The sequence below is a fragment of the Lissotriton vulgaris genome, chromosome 12 (genome assembly GCF_964263255.1).
Source record: "Lissotriton vulgaris chromosome 12, aLisVul1.2, whole genome shotgun sequence".
Classification (NCBI taxonomy): Eukaryota; Metazoa; Chordata; class Amphibia; order Caudata; family Salamandridae; genus Lissotriton; species Lissotriton vulgaris.
Genome location: NC_141700.1, coordinates 776441981 through 776465360, shown reverse-complemented (window position 1 = coordinate 776465360; position 23380 = coordinate 776441981). Strand labels below are relative to the sequence as shown.

General features: G+C 47.0%; 1 protein-coding gene across 1 annotated transcript in view; it reads right to left on the bottom strand.

Moving 5' to 3' along the window:
• The window catches only part of LOC147678675 (beta-1,3-galactosyltransferase 5-like), a 130021-nt gene that overhangs the window by 12194 nt on the left and 94447 nt on the right, over positions 1 to 23380 (bottom strand). The gene's annotated exons all lie outside the window — the stretch shown is intronic.

Sequence of the window (23380 nt, the reverse complement as noted above, 5' to 3'; positions counted from 1 at the left end):
CCCTGATCTGTTGACTGGGTATGAGTGTTCTGTTTAATTCAGATACTCTGTCCATCACCACCCCCTTTTCTGAATCGTTTTGTCCACCCTAAGCGTGGAAGGGTATACTCAGATGTGAGTCCCTTGCTCATTGCACCATCAGGATTCAAGCAAGCCGGGCCGAAGACGGCTGTAATGCCAGAAACCGGTCCCCGGAAGCTTGTTTCCTTCCCAGTAAAAGAATTGGCTTGGTAGTTTGGTCTGCCCTGTTCCCATGATGTACTGGGCCAGGGACAGACTAATTTGCATGTAGCCAGGTTCTGAGCTGGGATGGTGCAGTGAGCTAAAAAACGGTGATGGATCAAGCCCTGATCTGTTGACTGGATATGAGTGTTCTGTTTAATTCAGATACTCTGTCCATCACCACCCCCTTTTCTGAATCGTTTTGTCCACCCTAAGCGTGGAAGGGTATACTCAGATGTGAGTCCCTTGCTCATTGCACCATCAGGATTCAAGCAAGCCGGGCCGAAGACGGCTGTAATGCCAGAAACCGGTCCCCGGAAGCTTGTTTCCTTCCCAGTAAAAGAATTGGCTTGGTAGTTTGGTCTGCCCTGTTCCCATGATGTACTGGGCCAGGGACAGACTAATTTGCATGTAGCCAGGTTCTGAGCTGGGATGGTTCAGTGAGCTAAAAAACGGTGATGGATCAAGCCCTGATCTGTTGACTGGGTATGAGTGTTCTGTTTAATTCAGATACTCTGTCCATCACCACCCCCTTTTCTGAATCGTTTTGTCCAACCTAAGCGTGGACGAGTATACAGTTCAGTTCAGTTCATTTAGTCTTTATTTCGAATAAAAATTCATAAAAGACAGCAGATTTAAAAACATTATCGACATTTTAACATTTTACAATGGATCCCCAGGTACATAAAAAAAATTTGTTACAGACATATACAAACATTAAAATCTAATTGCTTTAAAAAGGGGTTACAATTTCTTTACGCGAATTAACCACAGCCACCCCAAGAATTTGGCAACACAAATCACAGATTTTGCAGTGCGTAAATCGCGTAATTTAAGCAAGGCTGCGCGATTCCCCCCACAGTTTAGTGTTTTACAGATTGGTTTCAACCATTTCAGTCTAGGCAATCGATAAGCAGGGCATGCAAAAAATATATGACCTATACTTTCCACCTGATCAGGTCAGAAGGGGCATTTGCTACTTGTATTCATTGCCCACTTCGCAGTAAAGGAGTTGATCGGCAAGGTTCCCACCCGAAACTGATGATACAGCTTACGGTCAAGTGTTTTGCATATCAAGTCCCAGTAGGGTTCAAGGAACGGAGTTATCTTATGCGTTAGGAACTGTCCCGTTAGGCTGTTTTCTGAAGAAAGGGTGACCAGTACAGATTTCTTTGCAGCCCAAAATAGCTCTTTGAATTCCACTTTAGATGGGAAGCTAGAACATTCAGGATGTAGCCATAGTTCAGGGAGGCCCATAGAATACAATATTTGTTTGACCTCCCGTAGCCATGGGATTTTCTGGGCACCCCACAATGATCTAACCTCGCCCAATTCATGAGCAAATAGACTAAGCTCTTGGGTCGTCCAGAGGCGACGCCAAAGAGCTGCAAGGCGATACTGTGCCATCTCATTCAGCGGTCTACAGCCTAAGTCTAGAAGCAATGGTTTAACAGGAGACGATTGAGGAAGCCCCACTAGGTTCGGAAGAAACCTGTTCTGTGCTGTGGTTAGTGCCGACAAGCCTTTGTAGCCCCATATATCCGCACCATACAGGGTAGCTGCATTCACCTTGGCCTCATACATTTTTAACGCCGGTGTAATGCGTTTGGTCAAGGTTTTTTCTGTTCCTTCAACAAGCATCCTGTAAGGCGAACAAATTTAAGAGTTAACACCTCCAACTGGGGTTTCCACGTAAGTTGAGGGTCAAGAGTCACGCCCAAATATGTCATGACTTTCACCTGTTCAATTGGGACACCATCTAATAAAAATGAACTTTTAATTGGTTTATTTTTGTTAAAAATCATAAATTTAGTTTTGTCAGCATTAATCTGAAGGTAATTTATTGTGCAAAATTCAGCAAATCTATTTAGGGCAGCCTGTAGGCCGCTCCGGGTCCTGGAAAGGAGCAGGGTGTCGTCGGCGAATATTAACATGGGATATTTTGATCCCCCCAGGGTGGGAGCATCAGTATGTACTTCATTAAAGAATGCAACCACCCGGTTGATAAACAGGAGAAACAGGGTAGGGGCCAGCACGCAACCCTGCCGGACCCCACGTTTGACAGGGAAGCTAGCGGTCACCTGACCCTGTTTCCCCCATCTTACACGGGCAAAATTATCCTCATGTAAGCGCCTAACCAGCTCTAGTAATTCAGGTGGAAGGCCCATGAGTCTGAGGGCTTCCCAAAGTTTTGCCCTGGGAACCAGGTCGAATGCCGACCTGAGATCGACAAAGGCAGCGTAGATGACACCACCGCCCAAAAGAACCCCCTTCCAATACAGCATGGTAAGACGAAGCACCTGGTCTAGGGTGCTGGTGCCTGATCTGAACCCTGCCTGCATGGGGGAGAGTATGTTATTCTGCTCGATCCACCCCTGTATTCTAGCCAGGGCCATTCGTGATACCACTTTTTGGATAGTATCGATCAGGCTAATGGGGCGATAGTTTTTCGGTGAAGATCAATCCCCTTTCTTATAGACTGGAAGTATCCCAGCCCCTTTCCAGGATTGCGGTATCCTTTCCCCTGCTGCAATGGAATTTGCTAATGTTGTTATATAAGGGACCCACAGATCTAAATTCAATTTAAAAAGGTCCGCTGGTACTGCATCAATGCCTGGTGCTTTCCCAGACTGAATAGAGCCTAGTGCATGTTCAGTGTCTGAGGTACAAAAGGTGAGCCTATCCCCATAGGAAACTGATATAGTCCCTGCTAAGGGCTCACCTGCCAACTGGGCGATATTAGGATTTTTAAATTGAGCGGAAAAAAATTCCACCCAATCTGCAGCGGAAACATGATTTTCAGGGGTTAGTGAGTCTGAGCCCCTGCCCCATCTGACTATCTCCCAGAACTTGGTTTGGTTTGACGACTCACAGACTTGAAGAAGATCAAGCCAATATGAATCGTCCCATTCCCTTTTAGCTTCCCAGATAATGCGTTTATAATCCTGTCTCGCTGCCCTGATGTCAGGGGTATTTCTAGATTTAACTGCAGCAATAAGAATGCTGTGGGCTTCTCTGCAATTTTTATTATACCAACCTTTGAATTGCTTCGCTTTCTGTTTTCTACATGGCCTAGTAAGAAGTTCCTTAATAGCCGCGAAACATGCCTCATGGAGATCAACAATATTGGGCTTTGGCATGTCATTAGGAGATGATGCAGTCATCCTATCTCTAGTATCTAGGGCCAATTCTTCTATTTGGCAGACAAGCTCTTGATCGGCTATAACCCTTGACCATTTGACCCGTCTTCTGTTGTCACACAAAACTAGGTCAGATGTAATACAAGCTGTTTCTGCCTGGGAAAGCCCTAGTCCAGGGACCTTAAGTACAAGTGAGAGTGGGTTGTGGTCGCTCTCTGGCCTGGTTTCTATTGAGATGTCAGTTACAGTAGCCCAGGATTCAATGTTGACCAATATGTAATCAATGCGACTCACGCTAGACCCATTATCAAAGGTTGGTTTTCCCGCCTTGTCGGATAAGCTACGGCCATTCACCGCCCGGAGCCCCCATTCCAGGCAAAGCCCAAGCCAGTGGAGGGCAGCCTCCGTACCTCTGACACCCTTAGTTATTGCTAGCGGGGGAATATTCCAGACAGAATCTTCATCTATACTTACATCCTCAGCAAGGTTCTGGATGGGTTCAAATGAGCAGTTCAGATCACCAGCCACTATAGTGAGCTGGTCACTTTTGTACTCATTTAGGAAAACTTCTAAATCATTAAGGATAGGTTGCTTCTTACCACCCTGACATCCTCGGGCATAGATATTAATAAGAATGATATCCTTACAGTTCTCCTTGCTTAGGGATATACAAAGGAGATCAGGGTTCGTCACCAGGATTTCCTTAACGCTGAAGCCAAGTGTGTTTTTTATCCATATGGTGAGACCACCCGAAGCCCTACCCTTCATACCCTGCATTGCTGGTTTACAAAAGTTTAGGAAGCCTACTCTAAACAGGGGGACAACTGACCAGGTTTCCTGGAAAGCGATGATATCATGTGTAGTAATGTAGTCTACCCAATCATCATTGTCCAGGCGACCCCGTAAACCTGCTATATTCCAGGAGGCTATTTTAATTTCGTTAGCTGGGGTACTAGGGCAAGGAGTCTCAGACTGTTCCAAAGCTCCTAACTCAGCCGGGATGAAATTATGGGCATTGTCAAGTGTTACTCGTGGGCCTGATGGCAACATAGAACAAACCGTGCTGGGAACTGACAGGGTGGACGGAATAGGGTCAGCTGGGTGTTTTATAGCATCTGCCTTCCGAGTCAGTCAACCTCATCTAAACAGCCAAACATATTTGATGTAGGGGCCCCCTGCCACCAGGTACTCTGGTTTGGTCCACCATTCCCAAATCCCCTATGCCTGGGCTTATGGATTGTCGTCCAAGACCCTCCCATTCCATGCTGGTTTCTAGGAGGATAGAAAAAAGTGAGGGGTCTAACAACGACTGTGTGGTCATCTTCACAAGGGGCCCATGAACAAAGATGCTGTGCTGTATGGGGGTCAGCAAATGACACCACTATGCAGTCACCCATGATGGTTTTATGGGTGGGTCCAACCCATGGTACTCTTCGCACCATTAGTACCCGGCTTCTTTGATGACTAGGAAGCTGTCTGTTTGTATTTAGCCAGTGTATTACCTTATTTTTAAGAGACCAGTGGTTCTCTTTTGTTTGTGGGTCAAGAGTAGGTACACCAGCTAATACAATGACATATGGACTGGCTTCCGGCGGTAGGTCAATATAACCACCACGAAAATTAGGTCGGCTAGATTCGAAAGGTGGCAGGTTATTATGAGTCAATTGGTTAGGCTGCTGTACGGCAGCTTGAGGCCTGGGTTTTGAGCGTACTACATTCTGTTGTGGACAAGATTGAGCCCTAGCATTAGAATGTGCTATATCCTTAGCGCGGCAAGCGTTTTGTTTGGGTTTGGATGGTACTGGGTCCTGGCACGGGAGACAAACGCTAGGATTTGGAGTAGTAATAGGGTTGTCCCCAACTTTCGTGCGAGGTTTAGGTACAGGTTTAGGTCTTAGCGTTAGAGGGGCCGGGGCTTCTGGCTCTAATGGCTGGGAAGTTGGACCCTCACCCTGTGAAAATCTAGCTTCCATTTGCTTAAGACTGAAGCTAGCCAATGTGACTATTGTCCTGTCCATTTCTAACAAATGGTTTTCCATTCTAGAGAGTCTAAGTTCCAGGGGGATAAGTAACTTTTTAAGTGTGTCCCAAACAGTTTGTAAAAATTCCTCGTCCCCCCTCTTGTCCCCCTCTACCACACTCAATCTACCCTCCCTTGACCCATCTTTGCTCATGTCAGGAAGGATTGCCACCGGGGGAGCATGCACAACACCACTTGAGGCATGGACAGTGTCACTGCCAGGCAAAACTATGTTGGTTTTATCATTTGCTTCCCCAAACCCAAAGGTGCCCAATGGCCGTCGACAATTAAAAAACTGAGCTCTCGCAATTTTGGTCTTTTTGCGAGCAAATGTGGACCTAGCCAGACTTTTCTTCTGCTGTAGGGCAACTTTTTTAGCATGAGCAGCAACCTTGGGCATGATACTTTTTACTTGGGAGCTTACACCAGCCACGAAAGTGGGTGGTGCAGACTCCTCCAGAGGAATTAATAAGGGTTCCTTGGCTTGCTCGGATGGAAACGAGGTTGGAGGGTGGTGTATATCAACCACTGTAAGCAAGGAACGAGGGCTAGATATACGCTCTGGGGTTAGTGCTAAGGCAAGGTTTCCTAAAGATGATTTCTTGGAAGAAGCTATATTTAAGGACAATTTACGCGCAGCATCAAGTTCAAAGGAAACCCTATGCTGCATTTTGTTAATTTCTGCATCAATGGCCAAATTGGTCTTTGTGAGGAAATCATCCAGGGTCCCACTAGGTCTGTTAAGGCCCTTGGCAGTTTTGCTGCGGGTGGCTCGTGTACACATGATAAGCAACAAGGAGCAGTGACACAAATAGATAAATGCTAACTCACATGAAAAAAGAGTTTAGCCAAGGGAAATGGCCCAGACCAGACCTCTTAGACCTCGAACGGCCTCAAACGGCCCGCTCTTAGCCCGGTCTTCGCCCCGAGCTGCGTCCCACGCTGCGGGAGAACACACACTGTTTATGGTAGTTTGAAAGGGCGGGGGCAGAGCTACAGGGAGAGCGGACCGGAAGGTGGGCTCGGTCTCGCAGGGACACCTGGGTCAGGTAGTCCCTGCACGCTCGCAGCCCTGTAGCGTTACCAGATCCAAAAGCCAATCCGATGTGCCCCCACGGCAGCAGGCAGAGACAGCACAAGTCCCAGCGCGAAGCGGCACCCGCGGAGCGGGTGCAGTGAGCTTCTCTCAGCAAGACGGCAAGTGCAGCAGGTGAGCGCAAGTTCCACAAAGCGATAACAGCAAACAGGTGTCCTAAGGGTCAGGAGCAACTCCAGTTGCTTTTAACAGCCCTCCGATGGGCGGGGGGCGGAGCTACAGGGAGAGCGGACCGGAAGGTGGGCTCGGTCTCGCAGGGACACCTGGGTCAGGTAGTCCCTGCACGCTCGCAGCCCTGTAGCGTTACCAGATCCAAAAGCCAATCCGAGGTGCCCCCACGGCAGCAGGCAGAGACAGCACAAGTCCCAGCGCGAAGCGGCACCCGCGGAGCGGGTGCGGTGAGCTTCTCTCAGCAAGACGGCAAGTGCAGCAGGTGAGCGCAAGTCCCACAAAGCGCTAACAGCAAACAGGTGTCCCATGGGTCAGGAGCAACTCCAGTTGCTTTTAACAGCCCTCCGATGGGCGGGGGCGGAGCTACAGGGAGAGCGGACCGGAAGGTGGGCTCGGTCTCGCAGGGACACCTGGGTCAGGTAGTCCCTGCACGCTCGCAGCCCTGTAGCGTTACCAGATCCAAAAGCCAATCCGAGGTGCCGCCACGGCAGCAGGCAGAGACAGCACAAGTCCCAGCGCGAAGCGGCACCCGCGGAGCGGGTGCGGCGAGCTTCTCTCAGCAAGATGGCAAGTGCAGCAGGTGAGCGCAAGTCCCACAAAGCGCTAACAGCAAACAGGTGTCCCAAGGGTCAGGAGCAACTCCAGTTGCTTTTAACAGCCCTCCGATGGGCGGGGGGCAGAGCTACAGGGAGAGCGGACCGGAAGGTGGGCTCGGTCTTGCAGGGACACCTGGGTCAGGTAGTCCCTGCAGGCTCGCAGCCCTGTAGCGTTACCAGATCCAAAAGCCAATCCGAGGTGCCCCCACGGCAGCAGGCAGAGACAGCACAAGTCCCAGCGCGAAGCGGCACCCGCGGAGCGGGTGCGGCGAGCTTCTCTCAGCAAGACGGCAATTGCAGCAAGTGAGCGCAAGTCCCACAAAGCGCTAACAGCAAACAGGTGTCCCAAGGGTCAGGAGCAACTCCAGTTGCTTTTAACAGCCCTCCGATGGGCGGGGGGCGGAGCTACAGGGAGAGCGGACCGGAAGGTGGGCTCGGTCTCGCAGGGACACCTGGGTCAGGTAGTCCCTGCACGCTCGCAGCCCTGTAGCGTTACCAGATCCAAAAGCCAATCCGAGGTGCCCCCACGGCAGCAGGCAGAGACAGCACAAGTCCCAGCGCGAAGCGGCACCCGCGGAGCGGGTGCGGCGAGCTTCTCTCAGCAAGACGGCAAGTGCAGCAAGTGAGCGCAAGTCCCACAAAGCGCTAACAGCAAACAGGTGTCCCAAGGGTCAGGAGCAACTCCAGTTGCTTTTAACAGCCCTCCGATGGGCGGGGGGCGGAGCTACAGGGAGAGCGGACCGGAAGGTGGGCTCGGTCTCGCAGGGACACCTGGGTCAGGTAGTCCCTGCACGCTCGCAGCCCTGTAGCGTTACCAGATCCAAAAGCCAATCCGAGGTGCCCCCACGGCAGCAGGAAGAGACAGCACAAGTCCCAGCGCGAAGCGGCACCCGCGGAGCGGGTGCGGTGAGCTTCTCTCAGCAAGACGGCAAGTGCAGCAGGTGAGCGCAAGTCCCACAAAGCGCTAACAGCAAACAGGTGTCCCAAGGGTCAGGAGCCACTCCAGTTGCTTTTAACAGCCCTCCGATGGGCGGGGGGCGGAGCTACAGGGAGAGCGGACCGGAAGGTGGGCTCGGTCTCGCAGGGACACCTGGGTCAGGTAGTCCCTGCACGCTCGCAGCCCTGTAGCATTACCAGATCCAAAAGCCAATCCGAGGTGCCCCCACGGCAGCAGGCAGAGACAGCACAAGTCCCAGCGCGAAGCGGCACCCGCGGAGCGGGTGCGGCGAGCTTCTCTCAGCAAGACGGCAAGTGCAGCAGGTGAGCGCAAGTCCCACAAAGCGCTAACAGCAAACAGGTGGATGGGTATACTCAGATGCTATATTCCACCGCTTTGCCTACTTCACTGCTACATCGACCGGAAAACTTGTGTTTGGTTTTGTATAGTGTATTTTTGTAGTGATTATTGTATATATATATTAATGTATGAAATGTATGTTGATTAATGTACTATTTAAGAGATGCAATATATTTAAAAAAATAAAAATAAAAATAATTTAATCAAATAAAAAATCCTTTTTTTCCATAATCACTTGATGCTACAATTAAGAAGGGTCACGTTGATTGTTACTCAATTTATGGGCAGTTTATAACTTCAAGTTCTGCTAGTGGGAGTGTTGTGTCACTCTCTTGTTTTCATAAATGACCATCAGGATTCAAGCAAGCCGGGCCGAAGACGGCTGTAATGCCAGAAACCGGTCCCCGGAAGCTTGTTTCCTTCCCAGTAAAAGAATTGGCTTGGTAGTTTGGTCTGCCCTGTTCCCATGATGTACTGGGCCAGGGACAGACTAATTTGCATGTAGCCAGGTTCTGAGCTGGGATGGTGCAGTGAGCTAAAAACGGTGATGGATCAAGCCCTGATCTGTTGACTGGGTATGAGTGTTCTGTTTAATTCAGATACTCTGTCCATCACCACCCCCTTTTCTGAATCGTTTTGTCCACCCTAAGCGTGGAAGGGTATACTCAGATGTGAGTCCCTTGCTCATTGCAACATCAGGATTCAAGCAAGCCGGGCCGAAGACGGCTGTAATGCCAGAAACCGGTCCCCGGAAGCTTGTTTCCTTCCCAGTCAAAGAATTGGCTTGGTAGTTTGGTCTGCCCTGTTCCCATGATGTACTGGGCCAGGGACAGACTCATTTGCATGTAGCCAGGTTCTGAGCTGGGATGGTGCAGTGAGCTAAAAAACGGTGATGGATCAAGCCCTGATCGGTTGACTGGGTATGAGTGTTCTGTTTAATTCAGATACTCTGTCCATCACCACCCCCTTTTCTGAATCGTTTTGTCCACCCTAAGCGTGGAAGGGTATACTCAGATGTGAGTCCCTTGCTCATTGCACCATCAGAATTCAAGCAAGCCGGGCCGAAGACGGCTGTAATGCCAGAAACCGGTCCCCGGAAGCTTGTTTCCTTCCCAGTAAAAGAATTGGCTTGGTAGTTTGGTCTGCCCTGATCCCATGATGTACTGGGCCAGGGACAGACTAATTTGCATGTAGCCAGGTTCTGAGCTGGGATGGTGCAGTGAGCTAAAAAAGGTGATAGATCAAGCCCTGATCTGTTGACTGGGTATGAGTGTTCTGTTTAATTCAGATACTCTGTCCATCTCTACCCCCTTTTCTTCATCGTTTTGTCCACCCTAAGCGTGGAAGGGTATACTCAGATGTGAGTCCCTTGCTCATTGCACCATCAGGATTCAAGCAAGCCGGGCCGAAGACGGCTGTAATGCCAGAAACCGGTCCCCGGAAGCTTGTTTCCTTCCCAGTAAAAGAATTGGCTTGGTAGTTTGGTCTGCCCTGTTCCCATGATGTACTGGGCCAGGGACAGACTAATTTGCATGTAGCCAGGTTCTGAGCTGGGATGGTGCAGTGAGCTAAAAACGGTGATGGATCAAGCGCTGATCTGTTGACTGGGTATGAGTGTTCTGTTTATTTCAGATACTCTGCCCATCACCACCCCCTTTTCTGAATCGTTTTGTCCACCCTAAGCGTGGAAGGGTATACTCAGATGTGAGTCCCTTGCTCATTGCAACATCAGGATTCAAGCAAGCCGGGCCGAAGACGGCTGTAATGCCAGACACCGGTCCCCGGAAGCTTGTTTCCTTCCCAGTAAAAGAATTGGCTTGGTAGTTTGGTCTGCCCTGTTCCCATGATGTACTGGGCCAGGGACAGACTAATTTGCATGTAGCCAGGTTCTGAGCTGGGATGGTGCAGTGAGCTAAAAAACGGTGATGGATCAAGCCCTGATCTGTTGACTGGGTATGAGTGTTCTGTTTAATTCAGATACTCTGTCCATCTCTACCCCCTTTTCTGAATCGTTTTATCCACCCTAAGCGTGGAAGGGTATACTCAGATGTGAGTCCCTTGCTCATTGCACCATCAGGATTCAAGCAAGCCGGGCCGAAGACGGCTGTAATGCCAGAAACCGGTCCCCGGAAGCTTGTTTCCTTCCCAGTAAAATAATTGGCTTGGTAGTTTGGTCTGCCCTGTTCCCATGATGTACTGGGCCAGGGACAGACTAATTTGCATGTAGCCAGGTTCTGAGCTGGGATGGTGCAGTGAGCTAAAAAACGGTGATGGATCAAGCCCTGATCTGTTGACTGGGTATGAGTGTTCTGTTTAATTCAGATACTCTGTCCATCACCACCCCCTTTCTGAATCGTTTTGTCCACCCTAAGCGTGGAAGGGTATACTCAGATGTGAGTCCCTTGCTCATTGCACCATCAGGATTCAAGCAAGCCGGGCCGAAGACGGCTGTAATGCCAGAAACCGGTCCCCGGAAGCTTGTTTCCTTCCCAGTAAAAGAATTGGCTTGGTAGTTTGGTCTGCCGTGCTCCCATGATGTACTGGGCCAGGGACAGACATGTAGCCAGGTTCTGAGCTGGGATGGTGCAGTGAGCTAAAAAACGGTGATGGATCAAGCCCTGATCTGTTGACTGGGTATGAGTGTTCTGTTTAATTCAGATACTCTGTCCATCACCAACCCCTTTTCTGAATACAACAAAGCAAGCACAAATTTCAGCAAACCTGCAACTGTGATATGCAAACAAAAAAAGATAAAAGAAGAAGGATCACTAACTCCAAGATACAAGATGAGAGATGGTGTCATATGTACCATGAAGAGCTGTAAAGTTTCAAGCACTCTTCTTATATCTACTGTCTTACCTCCCCCATCCTGTCTTAGAGACTCAGTTGTCTGTAATGTATGCATCAAATAGTGCAATGAGGACAAAACAGTGACTAATGGATTGCTTGAATTAATCCCAGCCACTGGTAATAACTTGAAACTCTGCTGGCCAGGTCTGGAAATTAGATCTTCCTCTTTCTCTTTGTTCAGTCAGTAAAGTCAACTTATTGTGTGCAACTTAAAGAGAATGTGCTTTGTGTCACCTCCCTTCAAACAATTGGCTTGCTTGAGTAAACTTCCTTCAGCCATAGCTTTGAGACACTGTGAATCAGATTTTATCTCTGCTCAGGAGGGCTCTAGTCTCATCATCAAACTATTCACTGCTTAAATGAAACCTCTTAGGCACTTTCTCTACTCCTGCCAGCAGGCCTTTGCTGAAATGCAAATGTATTGCACCTGGCGGCTCTGGCATAGGAGTAGGCCATTGCATGTTGTTAATTTCCAACCCAGTGCGAACAACGATGTCCGACAGGGCCGTATTTAGAGCGGTGTGACGAGTGCAGCCGCACCTAGTGCTGGCCTTGGTAGGGTGGGGGGATGATGCTATGTTAAGAAAACACTTATGGGTTTACAAGCACCTGCTGCAAGTTACCTCTGTAGCCATCAGATTTCAGGCAACAATAAAACCGTCAAAGTAACTCTGGTGATTAATGTTTCTGGTGGAGTCTTGTCTAGTGGCAGTTTGACTCATCATAAAAAAAGCATAAAAAGAACGTGTGCTATGCAGATCACAAAACTGTTTTTTATGTGGATAGTTCAGTAGGTTGCGGCTTTTGTCACAGAGATCCTTTTGTTACTTGCAGTTCATAAGTTATAATTAACGATTCAGAAAAGGGGGTGGTGATGAACAGAGTGTCTGAATTAAGCCGACCACTCTTACCCAGTCCAAGGATCAGGGCTTGATCCATCACCGTTATTTATCTCACTGCACCATCCCAGCTCAGAACCTGGCTATATGCAAAACAGTCTGTCCCTGGCCCAGTGCATCATGGGAACAGGGCAGACTAAACTACCAAGCCAATTCTTCACCAGAAAGGAGACAAGCTACCGGGGACCGGTTTCTGGCATTTCAGCCTTCTTCGGCCCGGCTTGCTTGAATCCTGATGGTGCAGTGAGAAAGGGACTCATGTCTGAGTATACCCTGCCACACCTATAGTGGCCAAAAACGATTCAGAAAAGGGGGTGGTGATGAACAGAGTGTCTGAATTAAGCAGACCACTCTTACCCAATCCAAAGATCAGGGCTTGATCCATCACCGTTATTTATCTCACTGCACCATCCCAGCTCAGAACCTGGCTATATGCAAATCAGTCGTCCCTGGCCCAGTGCATCATGGGAACAGGGCAGACTAAACTACCAAGCCAATTCTTCACCAGAAAGGAGACAAGCTACCGGGGACCGGTTTCTGGCATTTCAGCCTTCTTCGGCCCGGCTTGCTTGAATCCTGATGGTGCAGTGAGAAAGGGACTCATGTCTGAGAGTACCCTGCCACACCTATAGTGGCCAAAAACGATTCAGAAACATGTCAACATGTCTTTGCTTACCAAATGGCAAGCATTCTAACAGGGAACATGCAGCAATGCTATGGTCACCAAAAGTGTCGCTCAGCCTACTCTCAAGGAGATGTTTCACATCTACACCAATTAGGTTGAACTCTTGGTAGACAAGGGTATTTTCAAATCTATGATTATGTCCACTACAGCAGTAAAAATCTAAGAATGCAGTAGAGTGCACTTTTTTCACATCTCTATCAATATGCGACCAAAGATCCTCATATTTCTTGCATTTGGCATAATCACTTAGCAACAATTCTGTAAATGATTCCCACATGAATAATATGGCATTAATGACCTCAAGGACTGAGAACCATTGGCTAAATGACACTGTTTAACTTACTCTTTCTTTGATGCTGCACAAAGCACAAAATTAGAAATATTCGCGTTTTAGCCTGCTTAGTGAACCAGAATGGACTACAAGGTCAATAACATTACACATTAACTCTGAAGATCGTAGAGATGCTTTCAGCATACCATCTGGCAAGTGGCAAGGATCTCCTACAGGGAAGCACTTCCGCTCAGGTATCGATTTTGACGGGGTCATCACACAAATTACATAACTGAATCACTGCAAATACAAACAATACCCCTCCAATCTTTTTTGACTTGTTAAGAACCTTTTGCAGCAGCAATCCAAGTGACACTGCATTCCATGTTTTCCAAAAGTCTGATGTCATATTTTCACCACTATCCCAGATGTTTAGTCGACTGCACTCTTTTCACATATACCTGTCACTACACCTTTCACTGAATGCTTAAAGCCTGGAGTGTTTGGTAATTCACCTACTATCATTACTGACTCACTAGAAAAGGTGGCTGATGTATCAAAGGGATTCACCCATTCTCTCTGTGGGTAAATGTGATGCTACATATTGGAAAAGATTCTTGTAAAACCAGTCATTTTATCTATCGGTGAAAGAATTAAACATAGCCAAAATATCAAACATGATTTTGATATTTATTATTCTCTATAGTTCATAACATAATTAAATAAGACTTAAAACATGCTTCTAACCCTGCATTTTTAGGCCAAAGACCACAAAATTGAAACAAGGGAAGAAGAAACAATATTTTAGAGTCATCCCTAAACAGCAAAACTCAAGCACAATATTGTTAGCCCAGTCTTTCTTGCTGCTACCTTGTATAATAAAGTTACAATGTATTGCCCCCTACAGGAAGAAATTAAAATGACTCTTTCACTCTCCTTTTCCTTTCTTTTCTTAGAAGTTTGTGGTTGTGCAGGAGTTTTTACAGTGTTAATATGTTTACGCTGGTGAGGGTTATTTCCTTTAGGGTGGGGTTGTATCAGTTATTATAGGTATAAACCTAAAACAGGAAAGCCTAATTATAACTTATGATTCAGAAAAGGAGGCTGACCACATCCCACTCTGTGACTACCGCCTCCTCATGTTGAGCAGCAATTCAGGAAATTGTATTTTACAATGCATGAGAGATGGCTTGCAATGATGCATAGAGACATGTCCCTTCCCCAACCATTGCATCTGAAGGCAATAAAGCCTCACAGCGGTACTCTGCGCAAGTTCTACATGCCTTCCATTAAGGGGAGTTTTTTTCAGACTTTGAAAAGTATTGCTTCATTTTTGATAACTTCAAGAACTCTGTGTGCATATGCACCTAGTTCAACGTATATGTTGCAGAACCCGTCCCAAAGAATCACAATCATCAGGTACACCAGTATTGACATGGAAATCTATGTCAGTTGCCAGAGTTAGCAAATTGTGTACTGGCTATTTTGGCATTGTCTGTCCCAAGTGCCAATGTTAAGATGGCCTTTTCACAGATACATTTTTACATGGGAAGGAAATAGCGAGAGAACATGACCAAAGACTCACTGAAGAAGAACTGAATGGTGTACTACAATGAGTTCGATTTGTAAAAATGTATTTGGGCCTCATATACACTGCACGTACCCTTGCTACATGCCATACACTATTAGTGCAGAAATGAAGTAATAATGCAAGCAAACAGTTTCATAAACACTGGAAAAACACTGTTTCTGTTGATTTTAATGGAGCAAAATTGTGTAACCACTGATAACCACTGTTTTTAAGGTATTGAAAACACTGAAAAAACACCACCAGAATTTACCAAAAAGGGAAACTGAAAACAGGAAAGCCTAGTTATAAAACTAATATAATACAGTGACTTATGACCTGTTATCAATGAGCTGTATGCAAATTGCATTGTATATGTTAGGACATGTAGGTTTTTTCCCCAGTCTTTCATTATGTATTCCTAATGTTGCTGAAAAGGGTTTGTTTGAGTTGAAATACATTAATATTAGTAAAGCCAACGCCAACCAGCTCTATACATTTTTTTAATAAATGTGAGAGAGGGGTTATGGAAAGATGAGGGGCACTGTTGAAGGGTGGTAGTGAGGGAATATGTGGAGAAGGAGGTCATTGGGGGAAGTGGGGTGGCACCAAAAAAGATTGTTGCACCGGTCGCCCCCAACGCTGAAGCCAGCCCTAATCTGCAGCAGGTGTAAGCAAGCGACAAGGATTTCCAAAGGTGTTGCATGGAAAACACAATCAGACTGGTGTATGCAGCAATTTGTGAAATACCTTTTAAAGTGTTGGGAAAACTTGTGAGAAAATAATTGGATTGATAATATGTCCAAGTTCTGCTGAATGTTTTAAAGTTTGGTTAAAACACTTTCTATGCTATTGAAAATGTATGTGAGAAAATATCCTATTTCACCTATAACGGTTTTTGTTGTGGCAGAATGAGGTAATACATTTGATTACAAAATCAGTATATGTTTTTGAAAGTTGAATCTCCCTGTGCATATTTTGTTACATTTGCAGTGTAAAACTAAGTCAGCCAAAAAGCAACATGTTGACAACCTTTCCTTCATTCATCCTTTCTTAGATTTTTTTTCACTCAGTCGTCTTTCTTTCCTATTCTTCATTCATTCTCCCCTACTTTCCTTTCTGCCACTCAATTTCCATCTTTTCATCTTTTGTTACTACTGTAGTTTTTTATTCCTTCTTACAATTCTCCTGTCATTCATTTTTTTCTATCTTTCTTATAATCAATTCGTTTTCCTTTCATATCTACTTTTCTGTCATGCTGAACTAAACATTGTTTCTTTCCGTCATTCCTTCTTCCCATCCCTTATTCTTTTAATTTATCACCCCCCCTGTCCTTCTCTTTCCCTATTTTCAGTTCTTTTTTCTTATTTCTGATGCAAATGTTACCTTTTTTTCTTTCCCTCCATAAGCCTTCCAGCCTTCTATCTCCTATTCTTTTTTACCATATTTCTTTCCTTTCTCACATAATTTAATCCAATTTTACTTCATTCTTTATGCTTCCATTTTTCTTTTTCTTTATATATCTTTTTTCCTTCCTTTCATCTTGCTGCACTTGCTTCCATCCATTGTTTTTTCTGATCTCTTTTTCTATCTTCTTGTGTCTTGTCTCTTTCCTCATTTCCATCTTTCCTTACACCCATTCTTCGTTTGTAATTTTTCTTACTTCTTTGCATTCTTGTTTCCTTCCATTTTTTGTGCCATTTGAATCTATTTTACTTTTGTTTAATTCTTTTCCATAATTATGAATAGTCTTTCTCTGTCTCACAGCTGTAGTGTTTTTGCACCTACTGGATTCTACCTCCTCAGTTCAGTCATGGTAGCTTCTGCTTCTGTCTTGTGACCAACCAGTGTATCACAGATCAAAGTTAATAGGACCCACAAAGGGCAATTTAATGAACCCAAGTGTCACCCTAGTTGAAAGCCTTGGAGGGCAGTGGCGCAGGATGGAAATGACAAAAAATTGTCAGATTTGCCAAAGAACATGAGAGCAGCAATATGACGCATGAACAAACAAACACATGGATTTCAAATCAAAGACATTCAACACAGGGTGTAAATGATCTGTAGGAACCTATGGGCATTTCACAAACATCAACATCAAGGCTGTTAATATTATGAAGCCATATGGGTCTTCCATAGCGTATCTTGATATAGGACTTTAGAGAATAAGCATTGACAAAGTCAATAGGTCTGGTGTTGGCATCCAGTGTATTGTTTTTTTACTATTTGTTTTGTTTTACATGGCTTTTCAGAACTTTATTGTTAGTGAAGCTGATGTCTCTTGTCAATTAAAACAATTGGCAAGATCAAAATATGTTTTTTGATTTCATAAAGGCACATCAGCATCGTAGTCCCTAGCACTTGAGGGAACTACCATTTGTGTGGTTTTTCTCCTTGTAAAGGGCAGAAGGCAGTCACTCACAGTGACGCTTTCCAATGGCTGAAGAGGGCTGAAGTGAGGTGCGCAACTGCCCAGTGTGGTGTACTGTAGTTGACCGTAGTGGGTGCAGTGGTCGCTAGAATTTGAGCAAGGGGTGGGTTGGCCACACACACATTCACACTGAACCATCTTCATGCACACTCTCTCATACCCATCCATTCACATGCACCTACATACACACACATTCCCAATATATGCACACAAATACATAGGCATTAATGCATATACATAAGCAAGCATGCACCCAACATTAAAATATAAAAATAAAATTACTGTGCTGCATCAATGATCTTGGGTGGCTGGACGGAAACCTCAGTGGTTCCCGTAGGATTGGAACTGCTGCCTCCTCTCAGTGGCTGACCTTGTTTTTGATCAGCCAATGAGAGGAGGCAGTAGTCACTTTGCTGTCACAGAGTGGGATGCGGTCAGTGAGAATGCTGACCCCACCACACTCTGTGACAAGGGGTCACTGAAGGACAGTCAGCCCTGCCTCATACAGGGCTTAAAAGTTAAGCGCAAAGGTCTTAGTCCTTCTGTCAGAAACAGATGGAGAGCACAGTGCCTCACATCCCAGCAGCCAGATTACCCCAATGCATCATGGTAAATGCAGTGCATGATAACACTTACTTCAGTGACAGTCTTTAGTTTTTCTCTCTTGTTGGTGCAGCCAATGCTGTGTTTCTTTAGATACGTAATTCAGTATAGTTGTCCTTCTTAAGTAGCGAGCAACATATTCTTTGGGGGTGCTGGAAATGCTGTTGCAAGTCTTCTCAGGTCTTTCTACCACTAACTGGGCACAGATGTATCACCTAGAGCTCAACAGCTCATTAGCTCAGGGGAGTCTTTAAAAAAAAGAGATTGGGAGCACACTGCCTCACATCCCAGCCGTCAGTTTGCCCCAATGCATCGCGGTAAATGCACGTGAGGCAGTGTGCTCCCATCCTCCTGTTTGAGTCTATCTGTAAAGTGCCCCCTCGTCATGTGGGGGAGGGCCTCCAAGCTCTTTGCTGGGCTGAGGAAGTCACGCCCCCAGAGGGATGTGAAATCTTCAGCCTGGGAAAGTTTGAATCAGACAACCAGCCAACTGATCATTCAGCACATGTACAGCACCTGACTGCCTGTCCAAAATATGAAGCATGTCTGTCAGGCTGACCTTTCCTCAGCCTGATGTACATTCCAAAAATGGCTGAATGGGGTTCACTCAAAGTGGCCAATGGCAAACGTAACATTGAAATTTGCACTTGTACCCACCATGCATTACTCATGACCTCTGAAGACATGTTAAATTGCATCACTTATTATATCATCTTGGATACTGTTGAACTTACTAGTTAACTTCAATTTTTTAAAGCTTTTTATTGTAACCATAACTTCAATTTAAATGAGTTTCAGAGAGATTTTTTGTAAAAAGAAGTCTCAATAATTTGTGTTCTAAACATGTTACTTTAACTGTGTTCAGTGAATGGGGGCATGGCTAAGATTGCAACTGAGGCAGACATGCAATAGAAAGCTCCGCTTGCGGCCCACCACTAATCCTGAAAATACCACCACTGCCACTGTTCGAGTGGAACATGAGGTAATCACACTGTGCATGCGCAGTCCCTGTCCCTGAAACTAGGAGCAACTGCACTCGGGGGCAAATGTTTGCTGGATTGAGGTCTCGGGCCTAGAGGCCATGCTGCGCCCGCGACCTCGCCTGCTTTGGACCGCCGCCCAAGGACTGAGCTGATCCCGGGGGAGTGCTCCTAACTACATGCTGCAGCACAGAAAATGCCATCCGGCCCGGCCAGAGTCATACTAGATGGACACCATGGCAAGCAAAATCAGGGCTGAATATGAAGCACTCCAGGGGCACTGTGGCCCCCCGTTACACTAAAGCCGGCGACATGCCGATCTGCCTAAACCCCACGAAGCTGTGGTTAGGAGCGGGCCACAACCCGTTGTGGCGAGCAACAGCTCGGCAACCACGCTACTCGGCCGAGCGCAACGAGGGCTAGAGAAAGCCCTCCCTTATGTTATGTTATGTTATGTTATAAGAGGTTTTATAGCGGGCTCACATACTCTGGAGTGTCCTGGCGCGAACTCATGCAGAGAGACAGAAAGAATAGGAATTATAGTGTCATAGTAAAAAGATGAGTTTTTATTGATTTTTTTAAAAAGATTGAGACCCTGCATGGCGCGAAGTTGCACAGGAAGTGCATTCCAAGCCCTAGCTGCTTTCACAGAGATAGATTGTCCACCAAAACGTGCCCGCTGAAATCGTGGCAGAACCAGCCGGCACTGGTTAGCCGACCGAAGGGGGCGGTTGGGGACATACATGGAAAAACACCTCCTCAAATAATGAGGACCTTGACCATGTGTGGCTCTGAAAGATAAAACCAAAGTCTTAAACAGAATACGTTTGGCCACTGGCAGCCAAAGAAGACTACGCAGATGTTGCCATACGCTGGACCTCCTCGAGATGTTAAAGAGAAGTCTTGTGACAGCGTTCTGAATAATCTGAAGACGCTTGGTCAAGTAAGCAGGGATGCCAATGAACAAGGCGTTCATGTAATCTAAACGAGAAAGAATAAGGGCACGCAACACTGTTTCTTTGGCCTCCCTCGGAAACAAAGGGAAAAATCTGCATAAAGCTTTGAGAGTGCCAAAGCATACACCGGTTAATTTATTGATGTGATCCTCAAATTTAAGGTCTTCACTAAACCACACTCCCAAATTCTTTGCCGGGTTTCCCGTCGAATGGGGACAGGGAACACCAGGAGGCCACAATAGTTCTCTGAAATTAGTTGGAAAATTTCCATAGAGGAGAACCTCTGATGTTTCCTCGTTGCACTTCAGTTGTGCAAGTGCAAGCCAATGGAAGACCGATGAGAGGACAGAAGAGGTATCCAGATCGGCACCTGGTTAAGTGAACAATAACTGGGTGTCATCGGCATAGGCAATCATTTTTGCACCCAGTTGTTTGGCCAAGAAAATCAGGGGGGTCAGAAAAATATTAAACAACAGGGGACTGAGAGTAGACCTCTAAGGAACCACAGTGGATAGTATCCTGGCTGAGGACGCGTGGGGCGGCATCCACACCTGTTGGTTCTGATTATTCAGGAAGGATGTCATCCACTCTAATGCAGAGCCGGTGATACCAATAGCAGACAGCCTGGCGAGAAGAAGCTGATGGGGCACTGTGTCGAGGCGGCAGAGAGGTCCAACAAAATCAATGCTGCTCTGCCGCCTCCGTCCAGGCACTCCCTGATAGCCTCTGACATCTCAACCAGTGCTGCTTCAGTGCTATAGGCAGCGCGAAACCCAGACTGGGCTGGGTGCAGAGCATGGGAGGCTTCCACAAAGGCGTCCAACTGGCGAAACGCCATTTTTTCACAAACCTTGGCCTGCGCCAGTAACAAAGAAATAGGCCGGTAGTTAGATGGAACCAACGGGTCCAGACCTGATTTCTTTAGGAGCGGCAGTAGTTTGGCTTGCTTCCAGCAAATAGGAACTGTAGCTGTCTTAAAGGAGAGGTTAATAATCTCAGTAACCTCTGAACAGATCGCTTCTGCTACCCCTCCCAGCACAGGAGCAGGACACGGATTGGTGGGAGACCCAGATTTCATGGACTTCAGAACAGCCAGAGTGTTCTCATCGTCAGAAGGAGAGAATTCCCTAAATTGACAGATGGGGAGCTTGGGGGGGGCAGTGTATCACTCTTTCTCTCTGACTCCGCCTGCAGACGTGAACGTGTGGTGGAGACACATAAGACATGCCCTGCAGATGGTGTGGCCCTCGTGCACACAACTCTAGAGGTACAGTGAATAGAGCCCCTAAACAGCATAAATGAGTTGGCAGCACCCTCGTGGTAATGAATGGGTGATAACACACAGACGAAGTGCTTAGTACCCACAATACCCTCACAACACGTAGCATTGGGATCTGAGCAAATCTGTCGCCGTAACATTCTTTAACAACGAACAGTGAACACTGTTTAAAGCCATACCAGGCACAGCCCACAAAGAGTTTATACGCATTAAATACACCTTGATGACATGGACTGCATTTCATCCACTGTCTGAGCTCTTTGCCTCTGAGCTTTACCCACCCGCTGCGGTATCCCCCGGAGTCACATTACTGAACTGGTACCCAGACCCTGCTTAGACAGAGGAGGCGAGACCTGGGTGTCTTCTCCCTACTGCACTGCTACCTGTCCCCATGTGGGGTGCCCAGACACAGTTGTAACTCTTGAATCGTAACCCCCACTGACAGCCACATTGATACTACACAAAATTCTGTGAAGTGGTTAAACAACTCTGACCACTAAGCGGAGTTCTGCTGGCAAGCAGAGATTTCCAGCACACCCATTCGCTTTGCATTTAACGTCAAACCCAATGCAGAGTATGTCCTCACAAACAAAACGGCACGCAAATGGCACCACGTAGTGTGCATGGGTGAGGCCATCTTGTTTTCCTACGCTGTTTATGGTACTGGGCTTGTTTATCAATCCCTTCTTAATGTTTTTAATCCTCCACCCTCCTAATTAATCCCTCATTTGTATTAATTGCATTAGTATGTGTTTTTGTGTCAGTGTATTTTACGTTTTTTTCATGACTCTTTGTATTTTTGTCTATTTTTCCTGTACTTCCTTATTTCTTCCTTCCTTTTCCTTTTCCTTTTCTTTACCCCACTCTGCGCTATGGCAGAGCAGGGCAACCAGGGGAGCGGAAGCAGCACCCGCCTACCTTGTAGACGGCAGGATCATGAAGCTGGTGCATCCTCATTCAATCTTTTGTGAGGTGTCCCTTCCCGCACCCAAACTTTCCTGCCTCCAAGCTGTTGAGCCCGCCCGTAGCACTAATTAATAATGGCTGTTGTGCGGTGAAAGTGCAGTCCACTAAATCTTTAGTTGACTTGCTCCTTTCACAGTGCAGCTCCGTCTGGTAGCTGCTGCTGCTGACCCAGAGGGCATGAGTTTGAGGCCCTCCTCCAGCTGCAGGCTCTTGCTTGTGCCTCATCCCTGGTGGTCCAGGGGTAGAGCATCACTGTTTTGCTGCTTGACTGCCCTTCAGTCTCTCTCTGCTCTATCTATCTCTCTTTTTGCTTTTTTGTATTCTCTCTCTCTTTTATCTTTTTCTGCCTCTGCCTTTTTGGGCCTTGCTTTCTATGTCCTTTTTTCATTTTTCTCTTGCTTTCTCCCTTATCCTTCATTGCCCCTGCCGCTGTGATCCCCTATGGCCCCCCTCCAGCATCCCTTCACACTCTCGCGTTTTCTAACCTCCCAGCCATCCACCCCACCCCGCAGCACTACTTAATGGTGGCAGCGCCGCTGGCATGACAAAGGCAAGCCCATCTGTGCCCATCCATGCCTAGACCGCGCCCAGGACCAGGGACCCTGGTTTTCTGACCTTCCACCACTACGATGCCAGACCCTACTCTCCTTCAACCCTGAATGACAAGCTGCCTGCCACCTAGCATCACTGAAGAAGACCCATGGATCCTTTGCCTGCCAGAACTGCAACCACACCTTCACCCACACCAGCATGCTAGCTCCTCTCATCGGACAGCAGACCAACAGCGTACCCAACCGGATCTACTGCATTCTCCTCAATGTGTGATCGCTCCACAAACATGTCACAGAAATCTGCGACCTCCTTGACGCCACCTCTCCTACATCGTTTTCTTCAAAGAAACCTGGACCGACCCCTGCTCCGGACCAGACATCACCATCACCATCCCCGACAGCTACAAAATCTCTTGCACAGACCGCACAGGAGGAGGCGTTAGTAACGCCCACAAGAACAACCTCCAACTAACCACACACTCTACAGACCCAACAACGAAAATGGAACACCTCCACTTGCAGATCCAGAGCAAACTCCACACCACCCTCTGCGGCACCCTCGTCTATGACGCTGTGGTTACCTTATCGCACCCTAAGCTCTTGCAACCCCATCTACATCCTACCCAGAGACCTTAACTTCGACATAGACAACCTCAGCTCCCCAAAATAATGCCTCCCTGCTGGAGAACCTTGCCTATATAAGACTCAAGCAGCTAGTCACCTCACTGACCCACACAGCTGGATACACACTCAACGCTGTTTTCCCTGCCAACTGGAATATCAGGTACAGCAATACCACA